We start from the raw sequence: 21,800 nt of genomic DNA on the forward strand, positions 1-21,800 counted from the left end.
CGCTTACGGCTCCGGGGCCCAGTTTTAAAGCCCTAAAGGCCCGGCCCACATTCGGTAACTTCCAATCATGTGGCGCTCTTAACATGGTTGGTTCATCCAGGGCATGGCCAGCCCTCCAGCTTCCATAAGGTAGAGCGCTCTCTCCACCACAAAATAAAACAAAAACACAAATATACATCCGTGCCAGCACGTGTGCGAATCAGTACCGCGGGTGGGGGAACACCCGTATACCTGTCGGCGCGTTCGCGAGCGGCCGCGTTCCAAGAAAGGAGACGCTTCGCTGTGAGCACACCCAGCCGCGTTCCGATGACCCCCGCGAACGCTACCGAACCCTTACATATATATATATATATATATATATATATATATATGCGCGCGGGTGCTCTTCACCACTTCATGCGTATTTTCAACATTACGTTTGTGTTTTTTTCTTGCATTGCTTTTAAGAAAGACGGTGTCCGTAGTTCCTGACTGATTGTCTCACGATTACAGCACTGAGCCACGTGATTACAGCACTGGGTGCATGGCCGAAGAGCGATGAATAACGTAACGCGCCTTAGCGCCTTCCGCCGTTTCCAGTGAATTTGAAGTTTTGGTGTCATTTATAGGCATCTCCTCAAGGGCAGATGGAACGTTTGAGACGCGAGTAGATACGTGAAGTAGTGCTCCCAGGAAAAGAAGTGACGTTCATTTCGAAGAGGCGAATCTTCAATGCATATCCGACCCCTGCGGCATTCTACTCATGTCTCTGTCGATTCCGACAAGCAAAATTAATGAACCTGTGCTCGGCGCACGAATGGTGCTTAAGGCAATTTGCCCATGCACTGACCACTGTGACCACTAAAAGCCAGGGCCGGTCGTTTCGCTGGCCATGGATTTCTCAGACACACCTTGGCAAGCGTCATTAGCATCTAGACAATAGTTCATTTGCGTGAACAGCGGCTATTAACATGCAGTGAATTCTCTAAGTAAACCTTCCTTCCTAATAAGGCAGCAAATTACTGATTGGAATCCAAACAAGCGCAGCCATACGTTACAAAGGAAAGCTATAAAGCTTCAGAATACGCAGTTTATACTCCATTCGCAATTTATACTACATTATTGCGGCAAAACTGCTTATGAAGCTTGCTCCATTTTTACTTTTGCTTTTCCAGACGAAATTTAAATGGGACCTTTACATAGAGCAAATCAACCTCGCAGCAAAGGACGCATATGCTGCAGCTGACATTGAGGTCCGCTTGGTACACCCCAAGTATCTGCTTGGCCTCGACAAGTTCATCGCGGAACAAGAGCAGAAGTAAGAATTGCATACCGCCGTTGCTATCTTCTGCGCTGCCAGAGTTCCACGGTGTTATAGCAGAGAATCGGAGTGTGCGGTTACAAAACCCTAAAATGCCTGAAAAGCGCGTTGAAGAGTTTGAATACAAGAAAAATGGTTACTTTTTCATCCACTCCTAAGTGTCTGAAGCGGCACTGTTCCCCGCCGGTAGCGGGTGATGTAAATCAAGGGCAGTGGATGCAGTGTTCCCTGTATGAGGGCGACCGCTGAGCGTATACCAAAATAAAATAAAAGGAGCGCTGACCGGTAAAATGACAAAATTGTATCAACACCACCTCGTGTATCAACACACTCTTGATTCGCTTGTCTCAACTGAGTTTGACAGTGTTTACAAAATATCATGATGGAACTGAGATTTATGCTCCCCGTTAGTGTCATATCGAAGTGCGTAGAGCGATAAATGTAGAGAAGAGTTTATCACAGAACGTGCACGACGCGACGACACCAAGTCGAAATAATTGCTTGATTCAAGCGGTTTAACGTCAAAAAGCGACTCATGTTATGAGGGACGCCGCATTGGAGGGTTCTATAGTCGGATACAACTTAAGAAGGCAGCGGCTTTTCCCCGTCAAAGGACCAGCCAATGGCGTCGGCCGATTCTCGCGACCCTGCTAGTGTGACAATGCAGGGAGCGGTGCCACAATGGCGAGGGGTCTATCCCCGACTATGGACTAAGGGGATTATCACCTTTCATCTGCCACTCCCTGCATTATCACGCTAGCAGGACAATGAGAGTAGGCCGACGCCATTGGCTGGAGGGGGGGTCCTTTGACGGGGAAAAGCCGCTGCCTTCTTAAGTTGTATCCGACTATAGATAATTTCTACCATATGTGGTTCTTTAAAGCCCTGATGCCGCACATTACATGGGCCTCCGGCATTTCGCCTCCATTGAAATGCAACCGCCACGGCCAGGATAGGACCCGCGTCTTTCGGGTCAGCAGCTGAGCACTATAATCACTGTGCCACCACGGCTGCGTACACCAAAGTCTAAATGAAGGAGCGGAACCGTACTTGAGCAGGGCACCTATTAAGGCGGAAGCCTTTAATGCCTCATCATTGTAAGCAGAAGTTGTCGACAGAAATGTCACGCTTTTCAATTGGTTGAAACGGTCGTGACTTCACAGTGCGCGAATTTCAAATGGGGCCAATTGTACTTTGCCTAGTAACCATGCAACCAATTACAGGGATCGTATAGTGATGCTCCAAGTAAGTGGGACTTAGTTTAGTTAATTGCTGAATTACCCAATTAGCCTAATTAACCTTTCTAGATAGGCCAGATAAATAAAACCGAGTAGGAAATTGGTCGAGCTCGGGAATCGAGCCCCGGTCTCCGGAGTGTGAGACGAGCATGCTAACCACTCCGCCATGCTAGCTCGATGGTTTGGAATGAACAAAGGCGTGTCTAGTGAATACGGTGTCTTGTATCACTCCCATCTTCCTCCCTTCATGTTACGGCGAGGTTTAGGCGTCCACCGAGATATGAGAGACATATACATTTCCTTTCCTCAAAAACCAATTTACCGACGAGCAAGGCGTAGAACCGAACGGGCGATGGCGTTCTATGGCCTCCCTCGCAGCGTTGCAACAACTTGCAAGACGCTGCCGCGTTCCACTCTTAGAGGCGAAGCTTAAAATCTTAACCACACATCAGTGACACAAGCAGCACCACCGCGCTTAAGGCTTCCGACTCACCGCACTTTACGTCAACAAAGTGCCCCCCTGAGAAAATGCTGAGTACGGGGCGATAGAAATGGCGAGGAATGCACAGTAGGGCCTCAGTAGCAACGAAACCTGTGTTGAATTGAGTGGAAGGGAGACCGTGCGTTGCATTCAGCAAACGGAGCAGCTTCCAGCGCTGTGACGCGTATCACTGCTTCAACCGAGGAGGGTCCCATTTAGGCATGAAGTGGGCAGCCCAAGCCTTTTGTGCAAGTACTGCAGCCACGGCGGCCCATATAGGTTTACTGTAGACGTTGCGATATCCTGCGCTTGAGGTGTGCAAGCTAAAAAGACGCAAACTACAAAGATGAAATAGCTTTTGGAAAACAAGAAGCTACTAGATGCGTCTATTGCGAACTTTCATAATGTTCAATAGCGATAGTAGCGAAATCGGTCGCAGACAATTTTTCGTATTTTCGAGCGACTAAGGCGGAGAAGATGCAGAAATCCTAAGCCGGCTTTTAGATAGCTCAGCGCCCAGAAAAGCACGATATTTATTTATATGGCCTGACTAGAAAATTTAATTAGGCTAATTGGGTAATTAAGCAATTCACTAAGCTCAGTCCACTTACTTGGAGCATCACTACATGATCCCTTCAATTGGATGCATGGTTACTAGCCAAAGTACAATGCTCGATTGTGCAACATGTACTGCGGAGCCGTGTATGCGCGTCGGCGAAAGTCCACTCCTCGGGGCGGGCGGGGCAGCATAGCGAACCCCGGTAATGAACCCCCGAGATAATGAACACGCGCGGTAATGAAGCCCAGCAGGTAATAAACCCGGGCTGCGCTCGCCAAAGAGCGCCATGGCACAAGGTATTTTTCTTCCACTCAAGGTGGGGTCAAAAACCCATTTCCCAAGCATTTCACTCTTAATAAGCCGAGCACCAGAGGAAATCTTGTACCCATTGTATCACAGGTGGGTACCCGGTAGCACTGGGGATCGAACCTCGCACCCCCCGCATATGAACTGCAGACGATTGGGTAGCAATTCGCTGATCCAGTTGAATACACATGAATATAAGTGAAGGCACGAAAGTTTCAGTAGTAAGCGACAATGGGGAACTTTACCGAAAACTTTTTCGAAATCCAGAAAGAGAGCGTCAATAGGTGTGTTAAGGTCTAGATCGAAGTCTATGTCATGAAGAAAAAGAGTGAGTTGCGTTTCACAGGAGTGACCTTGACGGAAGCCATGTTGATTGGGGTGAAAGAAGTTGGCGGATGGCAGAAAATTGGCTACCTGGGAATATATAACGTGCTCCATGATTTTAGAACAAACACTTGTGATAGATATAGGACGATAGTTATTTGGACATGATTGGTTACCTTTTTTGAAGATAGGAACGACCTTCCCGACCCTCCGGACTTCGGGAACGGAACCGCAGTTTAGCGACTGCTGAAATAACAATGAGAAAATGCCGCTACTAATGTGTACAGTGTTTTTAAGCCCTTTAGCGTTTATGCCATCAATTCTTCTCTCTGAGGATGAGTTCTTCAGGTTGTCAATGACGTTAGAAATACCATTTGTATCAAAATTAATCGATGTCACTAGTGGATGGGCACAAGGTCGTGGTGATGGGAGGCTGACAACACTCTCGTCATTAAAAACACTGCAAAAAATTGTCAGTGTTTTAGGTCTGGTTAAACCTTGAGGATAGCGGAAGCAACATGTGCGCGTAGCTATTTATTGTTGCGTGAGCTACATTGTCCACAGTCTCGCCGTTTCGCGAGCTCTTGCATGATTATACTGCGCATGCGCGAGGAGCAAGTGACGTCACTACGCACAGCTGGCGTGCCGACGGCCCCGGCACGCTAGCTATGCGCCCCTACTGCGCATGTGCAACTGGCAAGCGCGGCAGCGGCACCACTTAGTCACCCGCGCAGCGGCGGCGCGCCAGCCGTGCGCCGTGTGACGTCACTGCTCCTCGCGCATGCGCAGTATGGCTTTTCCTCGGCTCCGCGGAAGGGCTCGGCGACTAGCGTAGAGTTGCTTTCGCAACAATACACCACTCAGAACGACTCCAATGTCGTTTCAGCTACAAGGTAATCATCGCTACGGCTCAAGGAAATTCTGTGAGAAGAAAGGATTGTTTTCCAAAATCTTTTCGGGTCACTGGGTAGCACAGAAGGCAGGGTGTTATTGTAAAGGTTGTGTTTAGTGTGCCGTAGTAATTGTATTCATTAGCGGTGTAGAAATACTTATTCCATGCAGTGTCGGTATTAGCTTGTTTTACAGAATGGAAGTCTTTTTTTCTTGCTGTTGAACCGCTTGAGTGTTTTTTTGAACCATGGCGACTGAGTATGCTTTGTTATTGTAATACTAGGAATGTATTTTGCAATTAAGCGTAGGACCTATTTTTTAAAAAGTTGCCAGTTGCTCTCCACAGGGAGTTCGTGATAGCTGGTACTGAAATTGTCTGTCATACCTGCATAGTGACCTTTATCGTAAATTTAGCGCTTTCTGAGTTTTATTGCCTTTGAGCGTACTGCAGTTTATAGAGCCGCATATTATAGCGTGATCACTTGGGGAAGGGAAAAAAGTGAACGTAGAAAAGATATCGGCATGGGCTGTTAGAATGAGATCGAGTGTATTGGGTGAATGGCCAGTTGTGCGTGTAGGTTCTGCGACTAGTTGCGTTAGACCAAATATAAGGCACACGCCCAAAAATACTCTCATACTTGCTTTTGGACATTGTGATAGCGGGTTCTATCCAGTTTATCGATAGGAAATTAATATCACCGAAAAGAAGCATGAGGTTGTTTTTGCCCCTTGTGGTTAAAGCATGCAAATAATCGTGGAATAGGGAATTGAAAGTACTAACATTAGACGGGGGTCGATAACATACACCGATGAGCATGCGATAAGGACACCGCCGTCATGTGCATTGTTAGTTCGATTTTTTCGAAAGATACCCGGTAGGATCTCAAAATCTGTTATCCATGAGTGAAGCCCCGTTTCGGTAAGCAAAATCAGATCGCTAGAGGAAGATGAGATGAGGTTGGATATATTATCGCGCTTGGGTATAATGCAGCGAATATTAGAATACAAGAATGATATCGGTGAGAGATTAGTCTTGGTGACTTCGCGTTGCTCATAAACATGGCGCTGAGCAACATGGCGTTGCTAATACATATGATGACAACTACTTGGGGAGCGTGGTCATATATGTAGGTTTTGTTGTTAGCGATGAGTCGGTCATATCTTAGTTTGAATTTCAAAAATCATGTGCCTTCACTAGCAATCAAGATGATTTTAGTAAGAATGCAGGGAGGTTGCACACTAAATTGCGGCCGGCGCTTTTGCTCCAGCCTCAATACATTAACTGGATCCCTATAGTAGGGCGCATGCCGATGCAAGTAACTGCTCCAGATATCGTCCTGATCGAGAAGGCACCGAAACCCACTCACTGCGAAGCATTAAGGAAGCTAACGCTTGGAGAACAATGCGTTGCCAACTGCAGTGCAGTGCGCTCACTGTGGCGGTGCTGCATAGACAAACACCGTACAGACTGTTACGATGAGACGGAGTGCGGCGTGCGCAAAGAGAGCGCTATAGTGTTGTATGTTCGAAATATTGGAATTGCGCGTAGATTATCCTTCTGGTCTGTTTGCTTAAGAAATCAAATAGTAAGTGTCCAAAATGATCCGAAACAATTTTAACATGCTTTTACGTTTTCGAATTGCTTTAGACAAAGTGGCACTGAGAAAGACCGCAAATAGATTCTACTGCTTTTGTAAACAAACGGCCTTGGCCGACGCCGCCCCCTTTGATAATGTTCATATATGACGCCCATTGTCGGTGACGCGGTAAGGTTCAGAGACACTTAGACAACTTTGCCGCGATGACTGACCTTCGAGGCCGTGGATTATAGCTGGCGCACCCCTCATCTACTGTGGTGCGTCGGTAGTTGATTTATTTTCGCCATCACTGGGATTGTCAAATTTCCCATGCGTATGACTTAACGGTCACTCGTACGCTGAGCGCAGACTCAAACTGGAAGTTTAAGTGTGATGCTCTAACTAGTGAGCGCCGTCTAAAGGGGCCAAAATGTTTGTTCGGCCGCTACCTAAGATGAGCACCAAAATTCATTTTTTTCTTCTGAAGCATTATGTCCATAGCGAATATTTTAAGAAATGGTATTTCTAAACAATCGAAATGATAGAATATTCGCACACCTCTGCTTAGAACAAACAGGGACTCACCTTAGAACCAACAGGGACTGACAATGTGAGGCGAACGAAAGAATCCACGCAACAACACTGCGTCGAAATATGACACGAAAGAGTGCGATTGTATTGCGGTAGGAGTGTAGAGCTTTTAAAAGACCATCATCATCATAATCAGCCTGACTGCACCGACTGCAGGGTAAAGGCCTCTCTCATGTCTCTCCAATTTACCCTGTCCTTTGCCAGTTGCGGCCACTGTATCCCCGCAAACTTCTTAATCTCATCCGCCCACCTAACTTTCTGCCGCCCCCTGCTACGTTTGCCTTCTCTTGGAATGCGCTCCTTTACCCTTAAGGACCAGTGGTTAAAACACCAGTGGTTAAAAGACCAGTTTGACCCAAAGGTAAAGATGTGGCTCTACTGGGTCTGATTTTATTGGTGCTTGTATTTCATGCATGAATGTTACTCTATCGCTGGTAAAGGCTTTGTTTCAGATCGGCTCTCGTCACCTTAGCTCTCACTTCAGGCTGAAAATCGTGCTTTACGACACCGTCTGAAGTCAGACTTCTACATCAGATGCCCGCTTCTTTTGCAGGGCCAATAATTTCGTCGCTCTTCTGAACGTCATGGTGCAGTTGGAAGCTTGCATCTTCACCTACGGCCGCATGTGTCTAAAGGGCTTTACCAAAGACAAAGAGCAGTTCTGTGTACTGCACACTGAACGCATGTTTCATGGCGTGATCGGTCAGAATTCCTTCTACAAGCGAGCCACCCAGTTCGGCGCCCCGACTGGCATCAACCCAGGTGGCACCAACAGCAGCGCGGTAAGCATAGCTCTCTTGCAACCGCATTCAGAGGCCACTACGTAGATTGCCGACAAAATTTCTAAGTCCTGAAGTCGTACCGAACATGGGCTTTAGCACAACAAGTTTAGGCGAAGTGCTTGGGAGAAGGACGTCAGTCTAGGCAGTAATTACTCAACAACAGCTACCGGTGTGTAGCCATGGGAATTTATTTATTTATTTATATATTTACACAATATTGTAGGCCTGTCGCTCAGGGTCAAGCAAGGAGGGCACAAAGATATACAATCCAAGAGCGAACAGTCAGGGTTAAAAAACAAGCACGCAAATAAAATTGAAGAATATGCCTGTACCGCATTTAAAAAAACATCATGAAGTGCCCTCAGAAAGTCACCAGCGGATATCCCACTTTCAGGCAGGGCATTCCAGTCGATAACCATCCTCGGAAAAAAGAAAAATTTAGTTTTCGCGAAGTATGGCTATAAGGTATGATCACGGTGATGACGAGTGCCACGCGTTTCTGAAAACTGTACATAGAGCTCTGGAATAATTCCTTCTGTGCCACGAATTAGTTTGGATGGGAAAGATAGGCGGAGAATCTTGCGTCTTACATGGAGTGGTGTGATATTATTTGCCGTCATCAGTAACGACGGGGAATCAGTTCTTTTGCAAAGAGTGAATGCTAGCTTAGAGCTAATGGCACAGAGCGGCAACCGTGCCGGGATCAAGGTGTGGACGAGAAAAATATGCGAGCAGTGATAATTTTAAAACGAGTATGATAAGCTTATTTTTTGCAGCTCGATTGCTGAGCTCGTGTGGATGTTAAATTAGGAAACAGTCTCTTGACTGATAACTTGAGAGCTATGCGTTAGAGGGAATCCTGCAATGTTGAATGCGTAACTGGGATCGTGTTATTAAAATAGGGCCAGGGTTGGTGTGCTTGCTCGGTTTGGCAGCCGGGGTTCTGCTCAGGTCTGGCGCGGAGATGAAACTGTGGGTGTGATAGCTGCTGTGCCACGGCGCTGGCACTGAAATATTCGCCTCGTTGCGGGTGTTTCCGGGAAAACACTCCTTTACAAAACTACATGCTGTTCTAATCACAGCTATAGCTTCGAATTGTTCGGCATGAACTTGCAGCCTGCTGACGGTACTTGATAGCTTGAAGTGACTGCACTGAAGAGGCGTACTTTCCATCACGCGAGACAGGACAGATTAATCTTACAAGCGGATAGGTGAGCATCTTGTAATTTGCCGTTGGCAACCGTGACGGGACGAACTCGCGGCACTGGTTCAATTGAAGGGAGAGAGAGAAGGGACCGAGAGCATTCCAAACTGCCAGGAATTTCTGCCCATCAACGATGGGTCTTTGAATGCGTTGGTTGGTGGACTTTGTGAGCATGGACCGAGAGATCGCAGAGAAAGGCGTGTAAGCAGCACGGACAGCAACTATTCGCGTGCTCGTGACGCTTCGAAGATCGAGTCCTTCCCTTGGGGGTGGATCAGAGGTGCATTGTCATCAAAATTCGCTCTTGGCATTTGCCTCCATCCTGACAAACTTCCTTCCCCCGCCAAACCACTTAAGCGTGACTACATTATCATGACTACCACAGCACGTGACGACGAACAGTGACGGGAGACAAGGAAGAAAGAGAAGCCTATGCGTAGAGAGGGTTTCGAGTTGCCTGCTTATTTCAGCAGGGCCCTGAGCCCGAAGTTATACAAGAATGTAATTTCTTTTTAGTGCACCGAGGAACTCGAACGTGAGCAGCGACTGGGCGGAGCAACAAATCGGCAACAAATCGGCAACAAATCGTGATAAATTTCTCTTGCTGTGGGAAAATTGAAACTACAAAGGGAAGAAGAGAAGCTAAATTTATCTATGCAAAATATGGGACTTATTGGCGATCCCGGTAAAACTGCAGTTTTGGATGGTGCTCTCAGCCAAATCGAGACAGTGAAAGCTGTTACCACCAAGAACTTGGGATCAGTCGCTGTCTTTGGCTGCATACCACTGCTGTGGTATGATGTCTAGGATATATGTGGAGCGAAAATATATGCTACTCTCTGTCAACTAAGAGGTGGTTTCATACCTCACATATTAGGAACTTCGAAGACATGCCAATGTTGCCTAAGCTAACAAAGGTTAGATAGCACTGTTTAACCAGCCACAATCAAGCGCCGAGTATAAACAAATTGCCTGTCTAATTACTAATCTGAACCCAGGGAAACCGGACATGGACAGATCTCATGGCGGTGGCTGTCCAGCGCGTGTCATACAGAAACCATGTCTCGTGCGGACAGCTGCTGTGTTAACTTTACAGCAGAAAGAAACCACATGCAGTTCTTTATAGAAGGTAGAGAAATAGTTAGAAGAGGTTTTTTTTTCTATGGCTTCACTGAGAATTTTGCTGTGTTTTTGCCTACTTACGGTGAAGCACCGAGGTCTGAATCGCGCGAAATCGCCGGAAGCAGTGGCCTCGTAATAACTTTATTCATTCCTGTAGCACTAACAGTTACAATAATTTTGTATGGGTCAACTTAATGTGGAAAATATGAACAAATGTCAGGCGATATATAGGCTTCAAATAATGAAGACTAATTACAGCTTAGTATGTTGACTTCGAAGAGGCGCCTAATTATTTATGGGTTGGTTATTTATTTTTTAAATGTATTCTTTTGCCATTACTCTAATATTGTTATTTGTTTAAAAATGTTTTATTGCCAAAAAGAAAAATTCAGCACAGACACTTCATATGCTTACATATGGGACTGCAAAAGCATGTCGACAACGGAAGACGTAGACGTTTGGTTGCGGTTTGCAAACGGGGTATTTTAGGCGAGGAGCTTTTTTTACGAAGTATGACACCGCCCGCAAACCACGCGCCTGTGTGGCACCACCCGGAGTGGTCTGTCGGTCGCACCAGAATGTTGATATGAAAGTCTGTGAAGCCATACATTTGAAGGTGCGTGTGTTGGCGGTTCCAATCTCGATCGCAAACTAACCTCCAACTTGACAAGCACATGCAAGCTATATGCAAGGAGAAGTCTTATGGCATGAACCAGAACGCTGTGCGACTATCGGTTGAATCAATTTTGGTGTGAATGTCGAGAAAACTGGTGCCACGCATGTGGAGGTCGGCCAGTGGCTAGCATATGTAGCAAGACATGTAACGGATTGCTGAAGCGGCGGTGCTCGGCTTGGTCTGTTCGCCATACGGCCGCTGGTTGGCGTCACCCCATTGCTCTTGCGATTGATACGATTTTCTGTACCATCTGCGAGCGCGCTCGCTCGCGACACACAGCAAAGCGGAAAGTTTGGCAAGTTGGATAACGTTCATGATGTAAAAAATAGCGCACAGGGAACACAAGGGACGGAAAGTAAACGACGCAGAACGCTTGTCTGCGTCGTTTACTTTCCGTCCCTTGTGTTCCCTGTGCGCTATTTTTTACATCATGAACGCGACACACACACACGCGCGCGCACGCACGCACGCACGCACGCCCCCCCCCCCCGCACACACACACACACACACGCACACGCACGCGCACGCGCGCGACTTGCCAGAGCTAGTGGCCCATTGGATGCACGGTGCGAGCACCGCTAAATTGGGGTTCTGGGGAATGCCTCCCGTCAGGAGTAAGGACTGACAGTAGCCCCTTCTTCATGGACACAAGCGTTGTAAGATAGGGTACATTTGTACAAGACAGCCCATTTTGCGACAAACTGCTTGCCGATTGCGCTAACTAGACAAAGGCTGCGTTACTAGCAGCCGCAGGCGCTGGCCAAATAGCGCGAGTCAGCACACGCTCAACACAGTACAGGGAGCCGATTGCTGCTTGAGACGGAATGAAAGACATCAATGCAGCAAAAGCTCAAGGGCGGAGCTCAGTATGTCATAGTGCAGCAATGCGTTTGCCGATGAGCTCCTTCGCTAAGTACAGGGCCGTAACCAGTGCAGTAAACACTAGTGTAGTCGAGCGCGAAGCCGCAGCACTTAATGTTAAGCTCATAGTTGGGGTTTGACATTTGATCTCCAGGTCGCCAGTAGGTAATTTCCGCGGTCACATGCGATTTCAGGCACCAATGGGTCTGGCATACGCAGGGACAACGAGTGGGGCTGTGCTGACTCGCACACATGCGTTGTCTTGGAAGTGCCGTCTTGTACGCGTGTATTACGGAAGTGTCTCAGTCGTAGTCTTAGTGGGGTTCTCTTTCATTGTGCTATGTCGTTGCTTTGAGCATATTTTAGCATATTTATGTGCCGCTGTGGACAGAACAAATTATTGTCGCTTAAGAAGCGAACTTACAACTTTAGGCTTTTGTGGTCTTGAGCAATGGAAGCTCAGCAGACCGATTTCATCAACCTCCCTGCTCATGCTCGGGCTTACCGGAAACAGTCAAGCCACCATCTTACATCTCTCTGAAGCGCGCAAGTTAACGGAACTTACAGGGTGTACGCTTCGGCACCTCGAGTGGCGTTTAGCCTATGCGGTGCTAAGCGAGGAAGCAGCATGCACTCGTAGTACAAAAAATGGCATCAAAAAATGATAAAAATTTCTGAAACTGTAGATCAAAAAGGAAAAAAAAACTTTTAGAATTGATTTTTTTGATGCGGTTGAAATAATAAAAACCAACAACAAAGCGAAAAAGAAACCATTTTTTTATTGTTAAGGCACTGAAAGTCAAGACCGCCGAAGGCTTAGCTTATTCAGAATTCTGATTGAAAACAACATGGCAGCATCCAATGTTAGTGGGGCAGAGAGCAGTGATAGCGACGAGTTCGGGGTGATCGGAAGTGTCTGCGACGCCGCACTGACGTGTTAAACTACTCGAGTGGCGTGATGAGCACATGATCACCCCGCCAGCTGGCTAACAAACGCGAGCTGAATTGAAATGACGTCGACGCAGTGTTGCATCAAGCCTAGCAATGCTACTTGCGCACATTAATATTTTTCGTTTCTCTGTTGCTTTACTTGTTGCTAAAACAGACAAATTCCTAAAAGCTGTTCAACACCTAAAATAAGCCTTCGTATCTCTTTTTTATGCATCGCATTTTCTGCCTTTAAATACGTTGCCGACGAGACTCCGCAGTCGGCCAGCAAAGTATGTTCCGTAAAGGCGCTTTCGTGTAGGTAAACAAAACATTGCCGATCTACATTTGCGAACATAATATTATGGAGTACGCTTATGCCTTCAAACTCTTCTGTTTGATAGAGTAACGGAAATGGAAATGTTGTTTTTCTTTATGGGAAACTGAAGAACTAAGTATTACTTGCACATGCTTCAAATGACGGTTACTTTTCCCTAGGTAACGCGTCAGAAGGCTAACTGCCGAAGCAGGGTTCATATTCTTCTCTCCGTGACTCTAAATGTTCTTGTGGAACTCTTAATCTGCACCTTCCGTTGTGCTGAGTTTGATTGATGCTGACTTTGGCGCCCCGCTGGTCGCAGATGGCGACATTTCTCGACCAACAGGTGCGCGATATGCTGGACTCGATGTCGTTTTCGTACTCGCTGTCCACCAGCGCTACCGAAGAAAACAGGATCGCATTCTACCGCAAGGTAAGCTACATCGCGGTGCAAAACCGATGATTATCGCTTATAAAATTTTTTAGATGGTCTATAAACTAGTCTATAGAACCTATAGACTCTCTGTAGATTAATTGTAGAAAGCAGTCCATAGGCAATACAAATGCTTTATAAAGTCTATAGAGAATCTATAGCTATATCGCCATACTTTTTTTTAGTTGACTTTTTTCTATAGACAGTCTATATACTATCAATAGACAGAAAAAACTGCAGTGAATGTTTACTACATTAGAGTCGGAGCGAAAGCACAGATTTGTGCTGCGTAGAAGACGACGGTGAGCAGGCAGTGCCGAGGGACGGAGCAGATGGGAGTTCATGAAGACGACGCTCTCCGATGGTGCAGTGTAACAGGATGCGTGTTGACTACGGCGATAGCCTATTGCTCTCGCTGACCGGCCTTTAAAGGAGATCTGTTTCCGCAGACGCAGGTTCGACTCCTAGTCACAGATAGTGATTCAAGTTCTCTTTTTCATGGTTTGACCTCTAAATTCAGCTGAATGTCCAAACTAGGCACCCGACGATCGAAGCACGAGATCCCGTAGTGAAGCTTTCGCTTCGAAATAAATATCTATAGGAAGGCAGTAGAGTATAAGAAGTCTATAGATTACTTTTATAACTTTAAGGATAGGGTGAATTCACCGATGGCCGCGCCCAAGGGGATACCTGCGTGGAGGGATTCTCAGGCAGCACAGCTGCGCGAAGACTGGGGCAGAAATTCCGCACTCAGTCTGTTACTACAGTCCGTTAGAACTGTTTGAGAGTAGCGGATACATTATTTGCTCCGCACAGTGTTTGTACCACATCTAGCCCCCCCCCCCCCCCCCCCCCCCCCCCTCCGTGGTGACTCGGTGATTAGAACGCTCAACTACTGAGCCGGGTGACCCCTGTTCACTCCGGGCAGAGGTAGCCGCGTTTGAATGGAGGTAAAATGCAAGGCACCCATGCCCTCTGCGATGACAATGCAAGCTATCGGCAGCCCTTCACTAGAGCGTCAATCAAAGCCTGTTTTGGACATGGAACCTCGTAAGCCATAAGATAAAGAACTACTTCCTTCGCGCACTCTGCCCTATGCCTTTGCAGAGCGTTTATTGCGAGCAGCAAGCATAAAAAACGGCCTAGTAGAGAGTCAGGTGCGATGATCTGATGTGAGCAATCAGAAGAAAACCTCTCTATTGAAAATGTTATTGAACCGCCACTTGTGGGCGTATAAACTCTCTGGCAGAGTGCAATGGCAGGTTACTGCTACGGTGAAGTCCAACGCGGAAGCGGTTATTCTTGCAGCAGCAAGGCTGGGCACCGGCGATCCCATTTTTATTTAAAGATTGGATGTAGCGCTATTAGGAAGACCACAGAGAGAGGACCACACAACAAAGAAGAACGCACTGCATCCAATCTTTAAATAATGAATGACCAACTACCCAAGCACCACGTTCTACTGCAGCCATCTCTCTATAGGTCGCTGCCATGTGAAAAAGAACTAGACTCTAATGTCTAAGTTAGCCCATACATGGACATATCTAGAGAAAATAAAAGCTATATATAAAAAGCTTCATAGAGTTTTCCGCCACAAACACTTTTTTTTTTACTGCAGAATAAATTCTGCTTTATGGAAGCGCACTTCCATCCAAGAAACTCCGAGCCAACTGATGCTTGACGGACAGCCGATTGGACAGATTTTTCGGACATTAGGGCTCTAATGCTCACGCATTAGCAATTGAAGTGGAGTTCTAGTAACCAGAAAGAGCTCTCTGTGGGAAACGTATGAACAGCTGCCGCCTAATTAGAGGCAACCTTTGCTGAAAAGCACGCTAATAGACTCGTGTGCAAGAATGAACACGAGGCCCTCCCCTGAGTCAAGGGCTCCAGTAATCTACGGAGAGACCCCTGCCACGAACTTCAGATGACTCGAGCGCTAAATAGACGCACACTCTCTGGGAAAGAGAAACCAACGGCGAAGTACGTGGCCTCGCACAATGTGCATTCCGAAGAGGGCAAGCGGAAGGTGTGAGAAGTTGCTGAGGGTGGGCAAAAGGCGGTCAGCACCGGCTATCGCAAAAAAAATGTGAACAAGAGAAAAATATTGATGAAAGAAAAATGGCGAGGAATATTGAAATAATAAAACTTATAACCCAGGAATGCACTAAGAGGGTAAAAGGGAAATAATGCTAAGCATTATAAGAACTGAGAAAGAGAAGCCTAAATTGTTACAGGAGATACATATGAGGTGTGGTCGGTTGGTTGGTTTTGTGGGGTTTATCGTGCAAAACGATTCAGGCTATGAGGGACGCCGTAGTGGAGGGCTGCAGAGCATTTCGACCACCCGGGGTTCCGTAGCATGCACTGACTTCGCACATTATAAGGGCCTCTAGTATATCGCATCCATCGAAATGTGACTGCTGCAGTCTGGATCAGACCCGCGTCTTTCGAGTGAGCAGCAGAACAACATAATCTTCTGAGCCACCCAGTGGCCACATATGAGGGTCTAAATGTTTGACCAGCTTAGTCATAATGACAGAGGCAGGCTATTCGCCAGACAAAAGGACGTCAGGCAGGTGTAAAATCACTAGAGAAAATAACCGGAAGGCAGGAGTCGAAGGTGAATGTCAAGTAAGCCTTCAGTTCTGGAAGCAGTGAGCTATATTTTCGCTAGGGCATCCAAACTGGCAAAGGGATGATAAGAGAGGCTAATTTTATGAGAGTATTGTATAATACTTTCCCAGCGACATCAAAGCTGGCAAAGAGTTGATGCTAGAGGCCAACCTAATTGTGAAAATAAAGCGGAAACCGACCGTGGTCCGTCACGATACTTGTTAGAAGTTTCAGTGAACAAAACATAGAAATATCCGAGGAAACCTACCATCGCCCTTAACGATAGTCGTCAGATGTTTCGGTGAACAAAACATAGCAATGTCCCAGGTATTAGGAATTCGTTTATGCATTTCCGATACCTCACAGATGTCGCCAGTAAGACCTCCAGAGAACTACTTAAATATTCTGGAAACGTACTCGGTTTCGCAATTCAGAGAGAGGTTGAGGAATAATAGATACCACGAAGATCAGCACTACAAGCATCAAAATCTACCAGTTCCTTCCTATCAACGCCAAAAGACCCTCAAAGGAGATATAAAAAAGACCTGGACACAAAATAAACGTGACAGGAAAGAAAGAAATACTGGATGATGTTACAGGCAGTATTTGACATGGGTGATAGCAGTGCCAGACTGAACCGGAAATATGAAACAGAAAAGCGATGAGTGATGTTTTCAAGAGTAAATGGAGGGCCTCAGTTGAACTCACTGAAGGGTGTAAAACGTCCGGCAGTGCTGCCAAACACGCACGGACCACACGGGCCTATAACAAGTGCGGGCGAAAATAGCAAGTGTAAAAACGAGGAGGACGGCGGCAATATGAAAGAGCGGCGTTGTCTTATCAGTGTAGATGCACACACCTTTCCCAGAGCGCAGCTGGTTTACTGCTAAGCCCTGTAGTGGAGCACTTGTAGCATCGTTGTCGATCCTAACACCCGGAGCTGCTCTTAGCTTCGAGAGATTTAGAATGCTGGGGAGGCATGACAAGGCAGACTGCCTGGCCCAGAGGCATACCCCACTGGTCTCTGAAATTATTACGAAGGATGTTACTTACTCATTGGCAGAGCCACAGGAAACCTCGGCGCACGCGCTCGCGCCACGTGGGGCTTTGAGAGGGTGCATGTGCAAGAGCCTCAAGCACTTCGATGTGAGGGGGAGTCACAATACATTGGCGGGTGCTCATCGAGGCAGCTGTATGCGGTCGGAACGACATATGCTGCGGGGAATTTGTTGTCAAGGCAAATCTTATTGCATGTTGCCTGCAAGTAGAACTCAACGAACGAGCTATGTCTAATTTGCAGCTCTTCAAAAACACTGCACGATGCCGGCATTTCTGCAAGTATTAACGCACTCTTATTGTTTTTGCCTCCACAGACGTTAAACATTACGGTGGCGCCAGGGTTCTTCAACGCCACCGATGGCCTCACCGACGTCGAGACGAAAGTGCTTACCGAGGTAAGTCGACCGTTAGTACGCTAACAGTAACGCCAGATGCAAAGAGTTGGTTCCCACATGGAATTTGCGCGTGCGTGATCGCCTAGCATCTCTGTTTCTACCGCCGTGGACGTTTTCTTTGTTTAGGCCACGTCTCCTAAGGAACGGGGTTCGCGGGTTACGATCTTGTCCGACGAGTCACACACCCACGAGCAACTTTATAACACGGGTATATTCGGGAACAGCAAAACAGCTCTCAGAGTGCAGAGAACAAAACATAGCGTTCGCGCAAAGCATGCTCTCAAAGGTTCTCGAGAACACAACGCTATGTCTTCAGCAAATGAGGCGCAAGTATCTGGAAGCCATAACGCAACAAAGCACATTGAGGCACGGACTGGAGGTTCTACACGATACAAGATATCAGGGCACATCGTTGCGCCAATCACGTCAAATATCGCTTTCATCCACGAATCGCTGCGGGTTCGCCGTCGCTGCACCGCTGGTGACGGTGTCGCTTCTTCGTCCATGAACATCTCGTTAGCGGCCATTCCGGGTCAAGAGCATGGCAGCACCTCAGAAACAGTACTGCAGAAATCCCTCGCACACTGCTTTCGCCGCTCTTATCTAGTCTATCATCGCTACCGCAATCCGACGCATGTCAACACCACACCTCGCAAGTAATACTTGATGGGCAACTGCACACCATACGCTCACCATAGTTTCTTAGTATTAACTAGAGGGAAAGCTGGCTGCGCTGCCTTTCATCCACCAAGGACCCACTAGGCACACCACGAAGACGTGGCTTCGGATTGACGTCTGGTGGCTTGTTGATTGACTATCTGCGGATTGGATTGTTTAGAGGTTCAGTACAGTTTTTGTTGTTGTTTTGTGGGCTTTGTATTGGTGTAGTTATCCAGTTACGCAGGCAGTTTACTTGAGATCCGAAGTATCCGAAGGAGGTCGACTTGAAGTAAGCTGAACACGGCGTCTGGTGTCTGCTGAGCCCGAATTGCGCTTGTCCCATCGCTTGGAGCCATTTACGCAGTAAGCTATAGGTTTGTCTAGAGAGAACCTGATGACTGAAACCTGAAAAAAGGGAACAATGTTTTCTGTGAATATAAAAATCAACATCTGGCTGCTGTGACCACTCTGCACATTTCTCGTTGGAGTCTCGGAGACAATTTTCTTTTAGAAGCGTGAGGCAATTCGACAAGCGCTACTTATGTCCACCGCACTCAAGGATTGCATTTGCTTGATTTTGAAGTCCGGCGGTGGCTGGGTGTTGCATGCAGAAGCGACTTGACTTCCAACTGATGAATTCACAAATACCAGTATGTTGCACTTGTCAGCATGAACACTGCCGTCGCTTATTTGTCGAGCGACATGTTTTACGTCTCCTAGCCCATGTTTTCCTTCGCGAAATCCGTAACTGTAGCTCCAGCACATTGTGAGAGCCGATATTTTGCACGCGCAAAGAACTTTCTGGTAGAAGGATGAGAGTTCTGGCAAGTATTGCATGGCACGAATATTGGGCGCGAAACCGCAATAGCAGACGCCCCCAATAAAACGCCTTCATTTTCTACAATGCAAAAACAAAACATTGTGACGTGTAGTATTTGAATCGTTAAAAATATTCTGAAAAAACATTTGCTCATAAAATTGCACCCGTTAAGCACAAAAAAAGTGGTTTCGGCGATTAGCTATATTTGGCGGCGTGAAGAGAAAACCCTCCATCTCCGTGGACAAATTGAGTGCGCGTTTATACCACTGATCTCCACTAGGTGGCTGGATGCCGCATTCCCGCTTTCCGAGACGAGCGCGAGTGAAGCCACCGGAAGTTGGACCGCTTGTCCCGGAAGTCGGGTGTCTGCTGTGTATTTCAATGCAAAAAGTCGTGTCTTTCGCCCTTTCGTTCTCAGTTTTTTGCGTTGTTTTCGTGTGATGTCTGCTGTTATATGAAAGGAACAAGCAAGCTGAACGCGAGGAATGTGAGCATTGTGTGCAGAACCCTGTAATTTCTTCGAAAGTGAAGAAAACAGGCATGCAGGTCTCACCCTGCCTCGGCAAAGGGGTACGTGCATTAAACACTATGTTCTTGCCTGGTTCTTGTATTCCGAGCGTAAAGGAGAAGTAGTGGAATGACGATGAGGCTAGGTCACCTTAAAACCGAATTTTCGTGCAGCAAAGAAAAGGCACAGCGCGAGAGGAACGACTGACAAGAAAGGCGAATGGTGCAGTGCGCGTGAGAAGCGCTGTTAGAAGTCAACTGCACCAAGCACCACGAATTAAAGCCAATTCAGGCTTAACTTGCTACAATACGAAACAGTACATGACACGCTCCGTCGAAAAAGCAGTACCATACCTTTTGGAGGCGCTAATGTGAACCAACCGAACACCGTCGACACCTCACCAGATAGTAGCCTAGCCGTCGCTCCGGTTTTGTCTAAACATTATTCGGAAAAATTGTCACTGCAATGTCAGCTGCCTGGTGAAGGTTTTCGTCTATTCTTTCTTATATTTATCCCCGATTGATAGCATAACTTGGGCTTGAGCGTGGGAACAAGCATCGCAGTAAAGAGCACAGTTGGCGAAGCTAGGCAAACGAGACGACACCGAGCCGAGTAGACGAGGCTCCATACTTGCTGTGCGTAGCGGCGTCCTGTCGTCTGCTACTGTAGTCCCATTGAGATGCAATGGGCCCTTATTTTTGAAACGCCATTCCCGAAGATTCCGCTGGTTTCCTCGCTCAGTTGACGGCGCAACAGGAAGGCATTGTCATGGCAAAAGACGAGAACGGCGAAAAGACGAAATGCTAAGTGGGAAAACAAAACTGGAACTGAAAAACCGTGCTGAGGTCCGATTTCATGCACTGCCAAAGGCTGACTTCCGGGACAAGGCCACTTACTTCCGGTGGCTTCACTTTCGATCGCCCGATGCGGCATCCAGCTCCCCTAGTGGAGATCAGTGGTTTATACCCATCTACTGTCCTGCTGATTTTTTGGAATTCTCAGTTGACCGATTTTGTTTTAGGACATTATTATTTTCCAACGTTAGTTGCAATACGCCCCTCGCACCTGCAGGGCGAGAAAAGAAAGCGCCCGAGTGTCGCGCGCAGGTTGCACGGCAGAAATAGCCGTATAGCACCATAACTAAGTTCAACTTGGCTGTGCGCGAGTGCACACTGGTCTGCGCATGCGTCAAAATCTGCACGTGTGAAATCTCTCACTGTGAAAGCTGCTGCCACAGCACATTGAGGGTATGAATGCGTTCGAGTAGCTTAATCTGCGAAGGCTAATATAGGCCAGGGGGCGTAATACCATTCTCTCAACGGTACTGTTCCGAAACTTCCAGCCTCCCCTCCTGGCTCGTTTAACAGCTCCTGAGGCTGCTATTTTGCATAAGAAGAACCTCAAAATGCAAACTAAAATGAAACACATAACCAGGGGTGGTGCTCAGTGATTTGCATGCGTTTAATTTGTGTCGTTAGCAAAACAAATTCAAGGGGTGCACTTCGGTCTCCTTACGTGCGGAAATAAGCATTTAGAGTGCCGCTAGTATCGGCACCAGGAATGAACTGACAGGGAATGACGCAGCTTCTTGCCTAGACATGTTCTTGAAGCGAAATCTTTCACTACGCTAGGTAAAGCCAGTTTCGTGGTGGCCCAAGTTCGCGATCAACATTCGCGATCAACCATCAACTGCCACTTCGCAGTGTACGGAACACACTCAACGTTACAGGCGCCAAGCCGCTTATAGTTGCTTTTGCTCTGTAACCTAGTTCAGCAGTAATTGAACTGCAGCTAATTTTTGTAGCGAGAGCTACATTGCCCGCAGTCTCACCGTTTCGCTGTGGGATTTCGGCGCCACTTGTGCGCATGCGCGAGGAGCCGAGTGACGTCACAGCCGCGCAGCTGGTGCGCCGCGCGCCGCGCCGCTCGCCTCCGACAGAGAGGAGCCGCCGAGTGACGTCAAAGCCGACTCCGCTCGCCTCCGACCAAGACAGGGACTGCGCATGCGCGACACGCAGCTGGCGCGCCATGCTCTACTGCGCACGTGCGGCAAGGGGTGCAGGAGGGTCGCGGTGTATAAATGATGGTTGCTGCCAGGTGGTTGGACAAATCGTCATGCGGCCAAGCGAGCTGCGAGTTTCTTCGGCCGAC

General features: G+C 47.4%; 1 pseudogene; it reads left to right on the plus strand.

Moving 5' to 3' along the window:
* Positions 1–21,800, plus strand: part of LOC149359351 (uncharacterized) — an 88,858-nt pseudogene that overhangs the window by 39,419 nt on the left and 27,639 nt on the right.

This window comes from Amblyomma mixtum, chromosome 2 (genome assembly GCF_055824585.1).
Source record: "Amblyomma mixtum isolate Tamu chromosome 2, ASM5582458v1, whole genome shotgun sequence".
Lineage (NCBI taxonomy): Eukaryota > Metazoa > Arthropoda > Arachnida > Ixodida > Ixodidae > Amblyomma > Amblyomma mixtum.